The following is a 20,007-nucleotide window of genomic DNA, read 5'->3' on the forward strand; positions in this document are numbered from 1 at the left end:
TGATTCAAGGCCACTGCGTCCTGGTTTCCATCAACACTGAAATAAACACCACTCCGCAATCTGCACCTTTTATTAATGGTGTGACTCACTTAATGAGGGCTCTGCTGACTCACATCAATCTTCTCTTTAGGAGAGGCCCATCAAGGAATCCTAGACAGCTGCCAGGCTGGATCTACTCTGTGTCAGCATTTGGCAAGTCCAGCCACCCTTGTAAGCACCTTCTCCTTCCAGAAGAGGGAACGGGAGAAACCCCAAGACTCGAGATCAGCACAAAAAAACATGCACAAGAGTTTAAGGGCTATTTTATTGGGTTTCTCTGGACTCTGTTGTTATTTTTTAAGTTTCAGGCAGCCACACGGTCATGAATAGATTCCTCTTAAAACCTGATCATAAAATATTCTCCAAATGGGCAGAGAGAGGCACTAATCAAAACTGACAGGAAAGGTCTGCACAGAGAAACAGTTTTCAATGAGACACCGAGGATTTTTTTTTTCATTGCAAAATTTCTCTAATTTTGCATCCCAGGCTGACTCACAGAGGAAAAGAATATTCGCCCCTGATGACAAGATGTGATTTAGTGCATTCGCATCACAGAACGGCCATCGCTTAAAGATGGCAGCATGGTCTCCCCAGAGGTTGGAGCAGAATCTGTGGTTCTGTCTACATACGATTTCACGCTGGCTATATTTTTCCTGGGAAATTGATTTTTGTTTGTGAACAAAAGTCCTTGCCCAATCCACTCGTTTTTAGGTCTGGTTTTTGTCACTGTTCACACAGAGTTCTTCGAAATCATTTCAGGCCAAACATAATTCCTTTCACAATAAACTACACTGCTGATTACACATAAGGTTGCTGGGTGCTCCCATCCCGCCTCATGGGTGACCCAATCAGGTTGGAAACTTGTAGCTAAAAAAGCCACCTTGGGGACTGGCATCCTCCCTTTTCCACTACCACAGTTGTGATAGGACTGGAGGAGGAAAGCTAAAAAACGGGAAAGACATTTTATAAGCATCAGAGTAAAGGGGAAGGTGTTATTTAAATGTGAGACTACAAACAATACCTACAGTAGTCTTTCTGAAAGGACAATCAAGGCTTGCCATAGGAGAAAAATGCCCGTTTATTGAGGAACAGCTCTGCATACTTATAGAGCTGGGGGTGGTTTGACAGTTGGCTGGGGTGCTTTCTGATTGGTGGATAAGGATCAGGTGAGCCAGCAGGGCTAGTCTGATTGATGGGTAAGGATCATGTGAGCCAGCAGGGCTCACCATTGGATGGCAGGATCATGTGAGCCAGCAAGGCTCACCATTGGACGGCCTTTCTTGGGGGATGGGGAAGTTAGTCTTTGGAGCAGGGGCGACTCCCAACACTTTCCCTACCCCATCCATGATTTTGCTAAGGTTTTAGTTACCAACAGTCCACCATAGTTTGAAGATATTAAAAGGGAAAAATTCCAGAAATGCACAGTTGATAAAGTTTTAAATCCTGTATCCCTGTGAGTAGGTGAAGAAACCCCAAGTCATTCTGTCCCATCCTACCTGGAATGGGAATCACCCCTGCATTCTGTGTAGCCATGTTATATATATGCATATACGTAGGTAGGTATAGACAGACACACACACGTCCATATGCTATTTCAAGAGGGGTCACTGAAAGCAGGTATTTCCCCCTTTTGACAATGAGAGGTTGCATTGGCTGTGAGACCAGTCATGTGGGATTCACAACTGGACTTGCTGGAACTCCTGGCCTTGGAATTAAGAGTCAGCAAAGTCAAGGGAGGCAGGATCAAAGATTCTCGCCAAAGCCTGAATCTTTATTGCACCAGGCAATGGCCACCACATCATGTGCAGCACTTGACCAGATACAGAGAAGAAAAGGTGCAGAGAGGAATGTACTTGGCCAAGATGGCCAACGTCTGAAGCATCACCCACCTCCATCTGGCTATCTGGCTTCTGAACTGGTAACCAACTGTATTAGTCATCTATAGCCTGAGATAATCAACTTATGAGGAGGTCTATTTCCTCCTGGCTTTAGAGGCTTAGGTCTGGGATCACCAGGCCTTGCTGGTTTGGATCTGGGATGGTCCATCATGGTGGGAACAAATACGTTCCACTCATAGTTAGAAGCAAAAGAAAGAAAGGAAGAGAAGGACCTGGGTTCCCATAATTCCCTCTATGGGCACACCCCCAGTTACCTCAAGACTCCCACTAGTCCTCACCTCTTAAAATTGTCATCTTTCAGCAGCACCTCACTTGAGACCAAGCTTTTACCCATGAACCTTGGGCAAACCTTGAAGGATTCAAATATCCAAACATTATTTAAATATCCAAACAAAATGCAACTAAGGGGAAGAAAATATTGCATTATCCAAGTAGAGGAGGAATTAAGGGAAATGATGAAAGTCAGATGAGTGGCATGTGTTGGCTTGCCCTTCTGACCAGTGTCCTATAAGAAAGAGAAGACTTTCTCCTAACAACCAGCCAGGCTGCAAGACAGATGGAAAGGAATACAGCTTTTGCAGGAGAAATATTTTCCACTGGAAGTATATAATCTGAGTTGATTGAGTTTGGTAATAGGGAGCCTTCCAGGGATGCAAAAAAGATAAAGCCAATTTTTCTTAAACTTTAACCTGAAGCAGTTTTAAGTAGTAACTGGAAGCCCTGGAGTCAGCAAGAGAGAAAACTCAGCCCCAAGTCCCCGTTCAAACATCCTCCATTCGGGGTTCCTTACCAGATGACTTCCTAGCCTTGTGGGAATGGTCACATTTCTCAGGATTATGAGCAAAGCCTGTTGTTTCAAATGACTTTCAAGTTGGGAGGGTGGTTGGACAAAGCAGAGAGGCCAGTAAATAAAAGAGTTATTTGAACAACTCAATGGAAACAAGATATTTGGCTGTAGATATCTGTACATGGAACCGATGGGAAGCAAATACATAGGAAACCTACTAAAATATTGAGAGAACTGTATTCAAAGGAATCACAAGCTTAGACTCAAAAGCCAGTATTCATTCAACCCACATAACTATAATACATGTATATAACCTAAAATTATTTCAAGAGATAGTCTAATCAACTAGCAGATGAATCAAAATAAACAGGTCATGAAAAGAAATCCATGATATTAAAGAACTGATTGTCAGTGCCAAAACAATTTGCTATGATTTGAATATGAGGAGTCCTTCAAAAGCTCCTGTGTTGATTCAGGAATATTCACAGGTGAAATGACTGGAGTGTGAGGGCTGTAACCTGACCAGTCCATCCTAGTTTAAATAGACTAACTGGGTGGTAACTGTAGGCAGGTGGTAACTGATAGCTGGAAGAGATGGGTCACTGGGGGTATCCATCTTTCCAGTGGCCCCTCCCACCCTCTCTGTTTCCTAGCAGCCATAAACAGAGCAGTGCTCTGTCAACACACCCTTTCACCATGAAGTTCTGCCTTATGTTAGGCCCAGAGCAATGCCCTTGGCTGACCATGGGCTAAATCTCTGAAACTGTGAGTCCAAAATAAGTTTTTCTTCCTCTACGTTAGTCTTGTCAGGTATTTTGGTCATCGTGACATAGAGCTGAATGGCACAGTGTTCAAATAGAAAATAAAGTGTGAAAATTTCCAAAAATAATGCAGTAAGTTTAATTACTGACTGAAGTTCCACGTGATAGTAATTTGAAAAAAACATCTTAACATTATATAAGATTCTATTTATGACTATGATGTTAGTACTAACTTATCAGTGCCAGGAACTGCACTATTTTGTTTTATTTTGGGTTTTGTGGGTAGATGTGTATGCTGAGATCAAACCCAGCATACACCTATGCTGGGAAAGTACTATACCACTGAGCCACACACCCCCAGCCGCAGGCAGTGTACTTTTCTAAATGCATCCTACAGATTATCTCATTGAATGTGCAGAATGACACTCTGATCATATTATTGTACCTATTTTAGAAATGGGATTATTTGGTCATAGAGAGTTTTTTATTACTTTCATACTTTAGCTGTCAACCAAAACATGGCAGTTAGCAGTGCAAAGTATGAAATCCAACAAGAGGGCTAATTTCATCATTTTACATAGAGAGCCCTCAGGAATGCTATGTGCCTATCACTTGCTGAGAGCCATGGCCGAGTCTGTATGGCCCCTGGCATGTTGCCAACAGTATTGATTGAAAGGGGAGGCATTACTATCCACCTCGGCTGCTACTTTTGAGTCCTTGCGCTACTTTGGAGTCCTTGTGGGGATTCCCGGGATTCCCCGAGAGTTCCCATTGGTTGGAGAAGTGAGGAGGAGGGATTTCCGGAGGAGATATTTTGGGTGGCTGGTTCCTGGACAAGCTGTGTGACTTTCGGGAGGAGTTGCCAGTGAAGTTCAAAAATAAAGTTTGTTCCTGCTTCAGTGGCTCATGATTTGTGCCTAGCCAGACTGCGACAATCACTGTCAATTAAGTTATTTTATTTTATTTATTTATTTTTTAATTTGTTATTGTGGGTTGTTCAAAACATTACAAATTTCTTGACATATCATATTCCACACTTTGATTCAAGTGGGTTATGAACTCCCACCTTCACCCCATACACAGATTGCAGAATCACATCAGTTACACATCCATTGATTTACATATTGCCATACTAGTGTCTGTTGTGCTCCGCTGCCTTTCCCATCCTCCACCCTCCCCACTCCCCACCTCTCCCCTCCCCTCCCCTCCTCTCTCTCTACCCCCTCCACTGTATAACCCTGAGGGTCTCCTTCCATTACCATGCAATTTCCCTTCTCTCTCCCTTTCCCTCCCACCTCTCATCCCTGTTAAATGTTAATCTTCTTCTCCTGCTCTTCGTCCCTACTCTGATCTTAGTTACTCTCGTTATATCAAAGAAGACATTTGGCATTTGTTTTTTAGGGATTGGCTAGCTTCACTTAGCATAATATGCTCTAATGCCATCCATTTCCCTGTAAATTCTATGATTTTGCCATTTTTTAATGCAGAGTAATACTCCATTGTGTATAAATGCCACTTTTTTTTTATCCATTCGTCTATTGAAGGGCATCTAGGTTGGTTCCACAATCTTGCTATTGTGAACTGTGCTGCTATGAACATCGATGTAGCAGTGTCCCTGTAGCATGCTCTTTTTAGGTCTTTAGGGAATAGACCAAGGGGGGGAATAGCTGGGTCAAATGGTGGCTCCATTCCCAGCTTTCCAAGAAATCTCCATACTGCTTTCCAAATTGGCTGCACCAATCTGCAGTCCCACCAGCAATGTACAAGTGTACCCTTTTCCCCACATCCTCGCCAGCACTTGTTGTTGTTTGACTTCCTAATGGCTGCCAATCTTACTGGAGTGAGATGGTATCTTAGGGTGGTTTTGATTTGCATTTCTCTGACAGCTAGAGATGTTGAGCATTTTTTCATGTACTTGTTGATTGACTGTATGTCCTCCTCTGAGAAGTGTCTGTTCAGGTCCTTGGCCCATTTGTTGATTGGGTTGTTTGTTCTCTTATTGTCTAATTTTTTGAGTTCTTTGTATACTCTGGATAGTAGGGCTCTATCTGAAGTGTGAGGAGTAAAGATTTGTTCCCAGGGTGTAGGCTCCCTATTTACCTCTCTTATTGTTTCTTTTGCTGAGAAAAAACTTCTTAGTTTGAGTAAGTCCCATTTGTTGATTCTAGTTATTAACTTTTGTGCTATGGGTGTCCTATTGAGGAATTTGGAGCCCGACCCCACCGACTGTAGATCGTAGCCAACTTTTTCTTCTATCAGACGGCGCGTCTCTGATTTGATATCAAGCTCCTTGATCCATTTTGAATTCACTTTTGTGCATGGCGAGAGAAAGGGATTCAGTTTCATTTTGTTGCATATGGATTTCCAGTTTTCCCAGCACCATTTGTTGAAGATGCTATCCTTCCTCCATTGCATGCTTTTAGCCCCTTTATCAAATATAAGATAGTTGTAGTTTTGTGGATTGGTTTCTGTGTCCTCTATTCTGTACCATTGGTCCACCCGCCTGTTTTGGTACCAGTACCATGCTGTTTTTGTTACTATTGCTCTGTAGTATAGTTTGAAGTCTGGTATCGCTATACCGCCTGATTCACACTTCCTGCTTAGCATTGTTTTTGCTATTCTGGGTCTTTTATTTTTCCATATGAATTTCATGATTGCTTTCTCTATTTCTACAAGAAATGCCATTGGGATTTTGATTGGCATTGCATTAAACCTATAGAGAACTTTTGGTAATATCGCCATTTTGATGATGTTAGTTCTGCCTATCCATGAACAGGGTATATTTTTCCATCTTCTAAGATCTTCTTCTATTCCTCTCTTTAGGGTTCTGTAGTTTTCATTGTATAAGTCTTTCACCTCTTTTGTTAGGTTGATTCCCAAGTATTTTAATTTTTTTTGAAGATATTTTGAATGGAGTGGTTGTCCTCATTTCCATTTCAGAGGATTTGTCGCTGATATACAGGAATGCCTTTGATTTATGTGTGTTGATTTTATATCCTGCCACTTTGCTGAATTCATTTATTAGCTCTAATAGTTTCTTTGTAGAGCCTTTTGGGTCTGCTAGGTATAGAATCATATCATCTGCAAATAGTGATAATTTAAGTTCTTCTTTTCCTATTTTTATGCCTTTAATTTCTTTCGTCTGTCTAATTGCTCTGGCCAGTGTTTCGAGAACTATGTTGAAGAGAAGTGGAGAGAGAGGGCATCCCTGTCTTGTTCCAGATTTTAGAGGGAATGCCTTCAGTTTTTCTCCATTCAGAATGATGCTAGCCTGAGGCTTAGCATAGATTGCTTTTACAATATTGAGGTATGTTCCTGTTATCCCTAGTTTTTCTAGAGTTTTGAACATAAAGTGATGCTGTACTTTGTCGAATGCTTTTTCTGCATCTATCGAGATGATCATATGGTTCTTATTTTTAAGTCTATTGATGTGGTGAATAACATTTATTGATTTCCGTATATTTTACCAGCCTTGCATCCCAGGGATGAATCCTACTTGATCATGGTGCACAATTTTTTTGATATGTTTTGGTATCCGATTCGCCAGAATTTTGTTGAGGATTTTTGCATCTAGGTTCATTAGGGATATTGGTCTGTAGTTTTCTTTCTTTGAAGTGTCTTTGTCTGGTTTAGGTATCAGGGTGATGTTGGCCTCATAGAATGAATTTGGAAGTTCTCCCTCCTTTTCTATTTCCTGAAGTAGCTTGAAAAGTATTGGTATTATTTCTTCTTTAAAGGTTTTGTAAAATTCTGCTGTATACCCATCCGGTCCTGGGCTTTTCTTAGTTGGTAGTCTTTTTATGGTTTCTTCTATTTCCTCAATTGATATTGGTCTGTTTAGGTTTTCTATATCCTCCTGACTAAATCTGGGCAGATCATATGACTTAAGAAATTTATCTATGCCTTCACTATCTTCTAATTTATTGGAGTATAAGGATTCAAAATAGTTTTTGATTATCTTCTGTATTTCTGAAGTGTCTGTTGTGATATTGCCTTTTTCATCCCGTATGCTAGTAATTTGAGTTCTCTCTCTTCTTCTCTTCGCTAGCATTGCTAAGGGTCTGTCGATTTTGTTTATTTTTTCAAAGAACCAACTTTTAGTTTTGTCAATTTTTTCAATTGTTTCTTTTGTTTCGATTTCATTAATTTCAGCTCTGATTTTAATTATTTCTTGCCTTCTACTTCTTTTGCTGTTGTTTTGCTCTTCTTTTTCAAGGATTTTGAGATGAAGTATGAGATCATTTATTTGTTGGTTTTTTCTTTTTTTAAGGAATGAACTCCAAGCAATGAATTTTCCTCTTAGAACTGCTTTCAATGTGTCCCATAGATTCCGATATGTTGTGTCTGTGTTTTCATTTATCTCTAAGAATTTTTTAATTTCCTCCTTGATGTCTTCTATAACCCATTGATCATTCAGTAACCTATTGTTCATTCTCCAAGTGATGTATGCTTTTTCCTTCCTTCTTTTATCATTGATTTTCAGTTTCATTCCATTATGATCAGATAAGATGCATGGTATTATTTCTACTCCTTTATATTGTCTAAGAGTTGCCCTGTGACATAATATATGATCTATTTTTGAGAAGGATCCATGTGCTGCTGAGAAAAAAGTGTAATTGCTTGATGTTGGGTGGTATACTCTATATATGTCAATTAGGTCTAGGTTATTAATAGTGTTATTGAGTTCTATAGTTTCCTTATTCAACTTTTGTTTGGAAGATCTGTCCAGTGGCGAGAGAGGTGTATTGAAGTCTCCCATGATTATGGTATGGTGGTCTATTAGACTCTTGAACTTGAGAAGAGTTTGTTTGACGAACATAGCTGCACCATTGTTTGGGGCATAAATATTTATGATTGTTATGTCTTGTTGGTGTATGGTTCCCTTAAGCAGTATGTAGTGTCCCTCTTTGTCCCTTTTGATTAACTTTGGCTTGAAATCTATTTTATTTGATATGAGTATGGACACTCCTGCTTGTTTCCAAAGTCCATATGAGTGATATGATTTTTCCCAACCTTTCACCTTCAGCCTATGTATGTCTTTTCCTATCAAATGTGTCTCCTGTAGGCAGCATATTGTTGGGTCTTGTTTTGTGATCCATTCTACTAGCCTGTGTCTCTTAATTGGTGAGTTTAAGCCATTAACATTTAGGGTTATTATTGAGATATGGGTTGTTCTTCCAGCCATATTTGTTTATTTCTGTTACTAAACATGGTTTGTTTTCCTCTTTGATTATTTTCCCCCCGTTTACTGTCCTACCTCCCACTGTTGGTTTTCATTGTTATTTTCCATTTCCTCTTCCTGTAATGTTTTGGCGAGGATGTTTTGAAGAGATGGTTTTCTAGCTGCGAATTCTTTAAACTTTTGTTTATCGTGGAAGGTTTTAATTTCATCCTCCATCCTGAAGCTTAATTTTGCTGGATACACAATTCTTGGTTGGAACCCATTTTCTTTCAGTGTTTGAAATATGTTATTCCAGGATCTTCTAGCTTTCAGAGTCTGTGTTGAAAGATCAGCTGTTATCCTGATTGGCTTACCCCTAAATGTAATCTGCTTCCTTTCTCTTGTAGCTTTTAAAATTCTCTCCTTATTCTGTATGTTGGGCATCTTCATTATAATGTGTCTAGGTGTGGATCTCTTGTGATTTTGCACATTCGGCGTCCTGTAGGCTTCTAGGATTTGGGATTCTGTCTCATTCTTCAAGTCTGGGAAGTTTTCTCGTATTATTTCATTGAATAGACTGCTCATTCCTTTGGTTTGGAGCTCTGTACCTTCCTGTATCCCAATGACTCTTAAGTTTGGTCTCTTAATGTTATCCCATATTTCTTGGATGTTCTGCTCATGGTTTCTTAACAGTCTTGCTGAGCTGTCTATGTTCTTTTCCAGTTGAAATACTTTGTCTTCATTGTCTGATGTTCTATCTTCTAAGTGTTCTACTCTGCTGGTAGTATTCTCCATTGAGTTTTTAAGTTGGTTTCTTGCTTCCTGCATTTCTAGGATTTCTGTTTGTTTGTTTTTTATAACCTCTATCTCCCTGTATAGTTGATCCTTTGCTTCCTGGATTTGTTTGCGTAATTCATTGTCGAAGTGATCTTTCATTGTCTGATTTTGCTGTTTAATGTCTTCCTTTATACTCCAGATCGTCTGAAGCATGTATATCCTGAATTCTTTATCTGACATTCTATTGGCTGCAGCAGTTACCTCTTCTAAAGTTGCGTTGACCTGCATTGCTTGTGGTCCTTTCTTTCCTTGTCTTTTCATACTGCTTGCGTATCTTTTCTGCAGGTGCGGGCGGCGGCTCTGCTCTCTCCTTATTCTAATTGGGGTGTCGTGGCTACCACGCCGGCAGGTCACTGGGCCTGTTCTGGGCGCTGGTGGCGGCTCTGTTCTGCCCCTACTCCAATTGGGGTGACGAGTGTACCACGCCGGCAGGCCACCGGGCCTGATCCGCCGGTCGGTTGCAGGTTTGCCTACCCTGCAGGCACGGGCGGCGGCTCTACTCTGCCCCTACTCCAAATGGGGTGACGTGTCTGTCGTACCAGCAGGCCACTGGGCCTGTCCCGCTGGTCGGTCGCAGATCTGCCCACCTTTCGGGCATGGGTGGAGGCTCTGCTCTGCCCCTACTCCAATTGGGGTGTTGTGACTACCCCGCCTGCAGGACGCTGGGCCTGTTCCTGGCACGGGCGGCGACTCTGCTCTGCCCCTACTCCAATTAGGGTGGTGTGTGTACCACGCCGGCAGGCTCCTGGGCCTGATCCGCCAGTCTGTTGCAGGTCTGCCTACCTTGGAGGAACGGGAGGCGGATCTGCCCTGCCCCTCCTACCACGCCTGCGGACCCCTGGGCCTGATCTGCAGGTTGGTCACAGGTCTGCTCACCCTGCGGGCACGGGTGGCGGTTCCGCTCTGCCCCCACTCCGATTGGGGACACGTGGCCACCACACCGGCAGGGCCTGATCCGGGCGTGGGAGAAGGATCTGCCCTGCCCCTACTCCAGTTGGGGTGACGTGTGTACCACACTGGCAGGCCACTGGGCCTGACCCGCCAGGCTGTCACAGGTCTGTTTACCTTGCAAGCGCGAACGGCGGCTCTGCCCTGCCCCTCCTACCATGCCCATGTACCACTGGGTCAAGGGTCTGCCCACCTTGCGGGTGTGGGTGGCGGCTCCGCTCCGCCCCCTCTCCAATTGGGGTCACGCGGTCACCACGCTAGCGAGCCACTGGGCCTGCTCCAGGCGCTGGTGGCGGCCCTGCTCCTCCCCTCTGGCTCGACGACAAATTGAGGAGACTCGGGTGTCTGTGCCTCACCCCCCCTACCAGGAGGCCAACTGTTTCTGTCGCCGCTGGTATTGATGAAGTTCTCTCCTCTGCCGCTTTCTGATGACATCAGATCTCTGCCATGTTGGTATCCTATGCGAATGGCAGCATTTCGTTCCCCTTGCCGGGCAACCAAAGCAACGGGTGAGTCCTGACCGGCTCTCAGCAGGACCCGGACCGAGAAGCAGTTTCCTAGGGCTCCTAGCCCCGGGCCAGAGTCAATTAAGTTATTAATGACAAGAATCAAAAGATAAAACCCCTTCTAAATTACTGAAGGAAAAGATATTGAGGAGAGAGAATAACAGCCAAAGGATAACAACAAAAAAATTAAAAGTAAAGGGAAAATAAGAGAGCTTTTAAAATAAAGTGGAAATAAGATAACACTCATTATATTAAATGCAAATGCTTAAACTCCTCTATCAAAAATGTCCTATAAGCTGAAGCAAAATATAAAACAAAACAATTAAATCAATTGATCACAAACTAAGAACCAGAAGTCATTCTGAATATTGGCACTAAAGTGACAAAAAGGACATTATAAATCAATAGATCGATGATATAATTCACCAGATTGCCGCAGTCTGGCTGGGCACAATCAGGAGCCACTTGTCAAAAGAAACTAACTTTATTTTTAGAACCACACACGACAAACAAAATAGTCTCTCAGGAAAAACCCTCAGAGCCTCAACTGCCACCACCGGCTTTCCACAAGCCTCTCTCTCCCACACAAGCTTCTCCCCACCTCCCACAATCCTCCTGCTCTTGAGGCCGATTGGCTGGGTCACGTGGGCGGAGCCAAAAAAGTCCCCCAATGAGCAGCTCCGTGGTCTGAAAGGGCAGGGAAACAGTCCAATGAGCATCACCGCAGAGGAGCCAATCAGCTAGATGTTGCTGGGGCTGCTGTGAGCCAATCGTCAGCCGGCAGCTGGAAGTTTGCTGGCAGCTGGAAGTTTGCTGGGGCCCCTTCGGCTGTGGCTCTCAACATCTCCCCCTCTTTGTTTAAACAACAAGCATGTGGCTTAGGGACCGTGCCTGTTAGGCAGTCCAATTCAACATATGGTCCTTACCCGTCATCGGATGAACTGACCTCTAGGCGTCAGCCTCCTGTCTTAGGTTGGTACCACTGCAATTGGATCATACCCGTCACTGACTACCGGTCCAGCATACAGCCATACTTGTGGATAGGCCTTTGCACCTGTGGGGGGGTGAGGTTCTTTGCCTCACCTCTGTTGGCCCCCAAATTTTAGACCATCACTAGTAGAGGAGGATGCAAAATGCCATGACATTAAGCCAATTGAGGGCTCCTTTGAAAAATTGTACCACCGGTGACATCATCAGCAAAAATACTCCAGCACTACCACAATTCGCTGTACCAACAGATAGTTCACAATGCATACAGGTGAGCTCACAATGTGTCCAGGCAAGTTCTGCAAGCAGTTCAGTGATGGCTATTGTAGAAGCTGTAGATTGGTTTTATCTTTGACTTCACCAGCACTGGGATGAAGATAGGAATTCTGGCAATAATGGCTAAAGAAAAAATTATGTAACATTCCAGAAGGCACTAAAAGAAAACAATTTTCTTAACAATTTACATTATCTTTAAGAGAATTATTAAATATAATGAAAAGGAAAGGTAAAAGTAAACAAACAGATCTGTTAACCTTCTTTTTTGTTTACATATTAAAACAATCCTCAACAGTTGTTTACCCAATTTAAATTAAACCATATAAATCACGTGAAAAAAAAATATTTGGATCCATTTTATCATGAGCGCTCATCATATATGATATATGGACATACGTACATTCAAACATATAACACAAAACACAAGTGTGCACACATAATATAATACATACAACACATAACATTATAGTAAAGGCCTTATAACTTTTTACAGGTGAAATCTCCATTGCAATGCTTAAAAACTCTATAGTCAAAAAATAGAACTGATCAGCAAAACATTAACCTAGGTCTGTATGAGCTCAAAAAACAAAATAGAACTTCATGATATGGCAAAGGGCAATAATAAAATAGATATTGAAAAAAGCATCCTGGTTCTGTTGCAGATGTAAGAATAGCCAAACTGTAGTTTTGGATATCAGTTGTTATGGATTTGAGCCAAATCATCTTCTTTTTGGTCTGTAGAAATCGCTTTAGTTAATCTTTCTGGAATCCAAATCGGCTGCTGTTCTCCCTGTGGAAACACATAAACAGACCCCCGACTCCAGACAATCACTGGGTCAGGACCTTGGTTAATCTCTCTGGAATCCAAATCGGCTGCTGTTCTCCCTGTGGAAACACACAAACAGACCCCCGACTCCAGACAATTACTGGGTCAGGACCTTTCCATTGTCCTGTTAGAATATCCTTCCAAAGTACCTTGGGCTTATGTACATTTTTTGGACACATATGTCTTTCCGCAGCACTAAGTCCTGATGAATCCAAATTTAAAAAGTTTAGAGTAAAAAGGGTTATTTTAAGTTTATCTTTGGGGAATATATACCCCTTCCCAATTCCTTCTTTTTGCTTTAATAAGTACATTTTAATAGTTTGATGAGCTCTTTCAACTATGCCTTGTCCCTGTGGATTGTATGGGATTCCTGTTATATGAGTAATGCCAAATGTTGAGCAAAATTGTTTAAAAGAGGTAGAAGTATAACCAGGGGCATTATCTGTTTTTAACTGTTTTGGAACACCCACAGTGGCAAAATTTTGTAAGCAATGAGCTATAACATCTTTAGTTTTTTCTCTGGCATGAAGGGAGCCCATCAAAAATCCAGAAGAAGTATCAACTGTAACATGCAAATATTTTAATTTTCCAAATTCTGGCAAGTGTGTGACGTCCATCTGCCAAATATGGTTAGGTATCAATCCTCTAGGATTGACTCCAAGATTAACTTGTGGTAAAAAGGTCACACAATTTTGACATTGTTTTATTATTTGTCTAGCTTGTTCCTTAGTTATTTTAAAACGCTTTTGTAAAGTATTAGCATTGACATGGAACTTTTTATGAAAATTTATAGCTTCTTCTAGTGTAGAGAAAATATGTATGTCATGTGTAGTTTTATCTGCTAAATCATTGCCCAAACTAAGGGCTCCAGGCAATCCTGTATGTGGCCTGATATGTCCTATAAAGAATGGATCTTTTCTGTCCCAGATTAGACTTTGTATAGTGGAAAGCAAAGAGAAAACAGTAGAAGAAGGGGAAATCCTACCAGCATCTTCAAGAGATACTATAGCATTAACTATATACTGACTATCAGAAAATAAATTAAATACAGAATCTTTAAACATCACAAAAGCTTGTAAAACTGCATTAAGCTCTACCTTTTGAGCTGATTGTTTGGGTACTAAAAATGTAAAAGTTTGATCAGGGGTAACTACTGCTGCTGTACCATTATTTGACCCATCAGTGAATATATTTGGAGCATTCATGATAGGTGTTTTTCTTGTCATTTTTGGAAAAATTACAGGATGCAATGACCAAAAAGACAATAAAGGATTAGATGGTAAGTGGTTATCAAATGAAACATTAGATTTACACATGATTATTGCCCAAGTATTTAACTCATTAGCTAACTCATCAATTTGATTCATAGTATATGGAGTAATAATTTTATTGGGAGAAATTCCAAACACTCCCTTTGCTGCTTTTATTCCTTTGAGTATTAATTGTCCTACAGCCTCAGGATACCTAGTAAGAATAGTGTTAGGAGAATAAGATAAATGTATCCATAATAATGGACCTTCTTGCCAAAATACTCCTGTAGGAATATTTTTTGTTGGTAGTACAATAAATAATAAAGGCAAACTTATATCAATTCTATCCAAATGCATATTTTCCATATATGTTTCAATGATTTTTAATGCCTTTCTTGCTTCAGGCGTTAACATTCGGGGTGAATTTGGATCTGATGGACCTTTTAGGATATCAAATAAAGGTCCCAACTCTCCTGTTGGTATACCTAAATAAGGCCTTATCCAATTTATGTCTCCTAATAACTTTTGAAAGTCATTAAGTGATTTGAGTTGATCTACTCGTATTTGAATTTTTGGTGGACGGACCATGGTTGAGGATAATAGAACTCCTAAATAATTAATTGGAAAATTTAATTGTACTTTATCTATTGCTATCTCTAGATTATAATTTTTTAATAAGTTTGTAAGTGTGGCATAACATTCTAGCAATGTGTTTTTATCTTTGTGTGCTAATAATACATCATCCATATAGTGAAATATTTGTAGTTTAGGATTTTGATTTCTAAGTGGCTGGATTGCTTTGTTAACATAAATTTGACACATAGTTGGGCTGTTAGCCATCCCTTGAGGGAGTACTTTCCATTCATATCTCTGATCAGGACCTTCATGATTCAGTGCAGGGATAGTAAATGCAAAACGTGGACTATCCTCAGGATGAATTGGAATTGAAAAAAAACAATCTTTAATATCTATAACTAAAACATACCAGGTTTTTGGCAAAGCAGACAACTGAGGAATCCCTGATTGAGCAGGTCCCATAATAACCATCTCATTATTAATGGCTCTTAAATCTTGCAATAATCTCCATTTACCAGATTTCTTTTTGATGACAAAAATGGGAGTATTATGGGGAGATACAGAAGGTTGTATATGTCCTTCTGCTAATTGTTGTTTGACCAGGTCATGGGCTGCTTGTATCTTTTATTTAGTCAGGGGCCACTGAGGAAACCATACTGGTCTTTCTGATTTCCAAGTAATTTTTATTGTCTCAGTGGCCCTTTCTGAAAATCCAACCCATGTCTGTCTGTTCCTTGATCTATTTGTATTGGTGCTGCTATACCTTGTTTTTGTTTTTCTAATCTTTTTCCTTTCCTAAAACCTTGTCTAGTCATAATAGTGGGTGCATTTTGGTTGATGTTATTTGTTAATGTCAAACCTAATTGATCTAGGACATCTCGTCCCCATAAATTTACGGGAAGATGATCCAATACCTATGGCTGTATAGTTCCTTCACATCCTTCAGGATCCTTCCAATCTAATACCATTGCACTTCTATGGGGATTAGTCGCCACTCCTAGGCCTCGAAGCATTTGAGTGGCTTGTTGTAATGGCCAATGTTTTGGCCATTCTTGACGAGAGATGATGCTAAGGTCTGCACCTGTATCCAGTAGCCCATTAAATTCATGTCCTTGAATATTTAGTTTTAGCATGGGGCGAGAATCTAAATTTAAAGAAAGCATAGCCCAATCTACACCTGTGGAGCCTAATCCCTTGGAACCTCTTTCTACAGTACGACTGGAAAATTTATCATGTAGGCTGGGTATTATTAGTAACTGTGCTATTCTATCTCCTGGTGAAATTACTGATATACCCTTTGGAGAACTGGCTATAATTTTTATTTCACCTTCATAATCGGGATCAATTACCCCAGGACTTATCATAAGTCCTTTTAGAGTAGAAGAGCTGCGTCCCAATAATAAGCCTACTGTTCCTTTGGGAAGAGGTCCTTTCACCCCTGTGGGAATGATTTGAACTCCCATCTCTGGAGTTAGTACTGCTCTGGCGGAGGCGCAGATGTCCAACCCTGCGCTCCCTCTGGTTTGTCTGATGAGGGATCTGATGGACAATGTGTCCTGGGCACTACCCTGATGGGGTTGCTGGGTTCCTCCAGTGCTCCGTATATTTGTGGTTTTGGGCCCCGGAGCATTGGGCCCCCCTGTCCATTTTTTGGCAATGGAGCCCGATGCCTTTCTCCACGATATCGTGGATAAACACCTGGTCCTTGTTCGTTTTTTGATAATGGAGTACCCTCTATGGTGGTTTGAGAACGGCATTCATTAGCCCAATGTCTCCCTCTACGGCACCGTGGGCAAATACCTGGTATTCTACTCCTTTGATACCTAGTTTTGTTAAACCCTCCTCCAATGGGGCAATTCCTTTTAAAATGTCCTGTTTGTTCACAATTGTAGCATGTTCTTGGCCTGGCATCTAAAGCCTGTTTTACTGCAGCTGCCACAATTTGCCCTTGTTCATTAATGTCTCTGGCATCTAAAGCCTGTTTTACTGCAGCTGCCATGACTTGCTCTTGTTCATTAATGTCTCTACATAATTTAATATATGTGTTTAAATCTTCATGTTTCCATGGTCTAATGATATCTCTGCACCAACGATTCGCTTGCTCATAAGCCAGGTGTTTTAGTAATGGCATTGCTTGTTCTGTATTCCCAAAAACTCTGGTAGCTGTTTGAATAAGCCTATCTACAAATTCAGCATAAGGTTCATTAGCTCCTTGTATTACCTTAGATAATTGACCTTGTAAACCTCCATGTCCTTGTAAAGTCTTCCATGCCTTAATTGCATCTGCAGCAATTTGTGCGTATACGCCAGGATCATATGCAATTTGTTGCTGCTGATCCTCATAAGGTCCCTTTCCTAACAACATATCTAGATTTCTCTGAGGATAACCAGCTGCTGCATTTCGCCTAGCCGTCTCCTTGCAAAATTCCTCATTGGCAACCTTCCATAACAGGTATTGTCCTCCATTTAGCACAGCTTTACACATATTAGCCCAATCTGCTGGCGTCATGTTCAAGTTGTTAATGGATTCGACCAAGCTTACAGTGAAGGGTGCTTGAGGACCATAGGTTGTTACAGCCTCTTTTAGCTGCTTTACTGTTTTGAAATTTAAAACTTGGTAAAATCGCTGCCCTCCTGCCTCAAATACAGGGCATGTTAATATTTGAGACCTTGTCTCAGGATCCCAACTATCAACTGCGGGGGTTGGGGGCCTCCCAGCATATGGAGGTGGCGCTGTTGGTTGGACACTTACGCCCTCTGGTGATAGAAAGGTGTTAGTAGCAGTCTCCTGTAGAGGTGGTGCTGTTGGTTGGACACTTACACCCTCTGGTGATAGAAAGGTGTTAGTAGCAGTCTCCTGTTGTAACTTTCCCCCTGATGGCTTTTTCTGTTTTACACTTTCTTTCTCTGTCTGACTAGCTTGAGAGGCCTTCTCTTTTACTTGAATCTTTTCCTCTGTCTGACTAACTTGAGAGACCTTCTCTTTTACTTGAATCATTATGTCTTCTCCTTCCTCTACCATTGTCTGAACTGAAGGCTTTGGACTAAGCAAACAAGATATGAATGTCCACAATGGCAATGTGCCAACTGGCAGAGTCCCTGGGCTTTTCTTTTCTATTCTTTTTAAATCTTCACCATGATGGTTCCATTGTGATATATTTAACAACTCCTCCTTAAAAAGCCATGGGCTACATTTTTGTATTGTATCAACGTATGCCCTGACTGCTCTTGATTTTACTGGGATGCCTCCTTCCTCTAACAATTTACTTAACACTCTTTCTGTTTGTTTTTTACTAATTTCTGATCCCATATTTCTACTATAATACAACCCAACAAGATGACGCCAAACAAAACCGAGACAGAATGAAATAAAAAGGGAACAACAAAAAGTCATTATAGCCTTTCTATCCTCCTGACATGTGCATCCGTCCTTTCTCCCTATCTGTTCCTCAGACGTAAATAGTTTTTCCTCAGATGTGAGCGGTTTTTCTTCCGTCTCACTCATCTCCAGGGACAGGCAACTTAAAACAAAAGTGAAGCAAAATAAAAGAGGAATCTTAAAATGGCTACCCATCCTCTCGCCCTGCCCTCAGGGGCGAGCAGTTTCACTTACCCTCAGTCGCTCCCTGTGCGAGCCACCAAATGCCGCAGTCTGGCTGGGCACAATCAGGAGCCACTTGTCAAAAGAAACTAACTTTATTTTTAGAACCACACACGACAAACAAAATAGTCTCTCAGGAAAAACCCTCAGAGCCTCAACTGCCACCACCGGCTTTCCACAAGCCTCTCTCTCCCACACAAGCTTCTCCCCACCTCCCACAATCCTCCTGCTCTTGAGGCCGATTGGCTGGGTCACGTGGGCGGAGCCAAAAAAGTCCCCCAATGAGCAGCTCCGTGGTCTGAAAGGGCAGGGAAACAGTCCAATGAGCATCACCGCAGAGGAGCCAATCAGCTAGATGTTGCTGGGGCTGCTGTGAGCCAATCGTCAGCCGGCAGCTGGAAGTTTGCTGGCAGCTGGAAGTTTGCTGGGGCCCCTTCGGCTGTGGCTCTCAACACCAGATGTTAGCTTACCACTGCAACAAGTATTACTCTGCACCAAAAAGAAGTCCAAATCAATTGTAGGTGAAAATATTTTAAAAGCAACTTAAAAAATCGGAAAAATACCATCATATAATTTAGAACAAGGATTGAAAAATATCTCCATATAATTTAGAACAGGTATTGTAGTAAAGAATAAGATACATGATACAATGAGACCACTTATAAACTATGTCACAAAACACCATAAGCGAATCAAAAGAAAGTAAATTGATGCTGCAGTCTGGCTGGGCACAAATCACGAGCCACTGAAGCAGGAACAAACTTTATTTTTAAACTGCAGGAAAACACTTCACACAGCTCCCGGGGAATCCTCCCGAACGCGCCAGGAGGCTTGTCCAGGAACCCCCAGCCGGAAATATCTCTCCCAGAAATCCCTCCTCCTGCACTTCCCCAACCAATGGGAACTCTCGGGGAATCCCCGGAAATCCCCACGAGAACTCCAAAATAGTGCGAGAACTCAAAAGTTGCGGCAGAGGCGGATAGTAATGCCTCGCCTGTCAATCAATACTGTTGGCAAAATGCCAGGGGCCATACAGACTCGGCCGTGGCTCTCAGCTTCTCCCCCTTTTTGTTTAATTAAACAACAAGCAATGTGGCTTAGGGACCGTGCCTGTTAGGCAGTCCAATTCAACATATGGTCCTTACCCGTCATCGGATGAACTGACCTCTAGGCGTCAGCCTCCTGTCTTAGGTTGGTACCACTGCAATTGGATCATACCCGTCACTGACTACCGGTCCAGCATACAGCCATACTTGTGGATAGGCCTTTGCACCAGTGGGGGGGTGAGGTTCTTTGCCTCACCTCTGTTGGCCCCCAAATTTTAGACCATCACTAGTAGAAGGGAGGAGGATGCAAAATGCCATGACACTAAGCCAATTGAGGGCTCCTTTGAAAAATTGTACCACCGGTGACACCATCAGCAAAAATACTCCAGCACTACCACAATTCGCTGTACCAACAGATAGTTCACAATGCATCCAAGTGATACATAGTCCAGGCAAGGTCTGCAAGCAATTCAAAGCAGAGGAATCTGTCAATATGTCCATTTCCTCT

The sequence above is a fragment of the Marmota monax genome, unplaced genomic scaffold (genome assembly GCF_021218885.2).
Source record: "Marmota monax isolate L192 unplaced genomic scaffold, Marmota_monax_Labrador192_F-V1.1 WCK01_AAM20220418_F8-fsc00251, whole genome shotgun sequence".
Lineage (NCBI taxonomy): Eukaryota > Metazoa > Chordata > Mammalia > Rodentia > Sciuridae > Marmota > Marmota monax.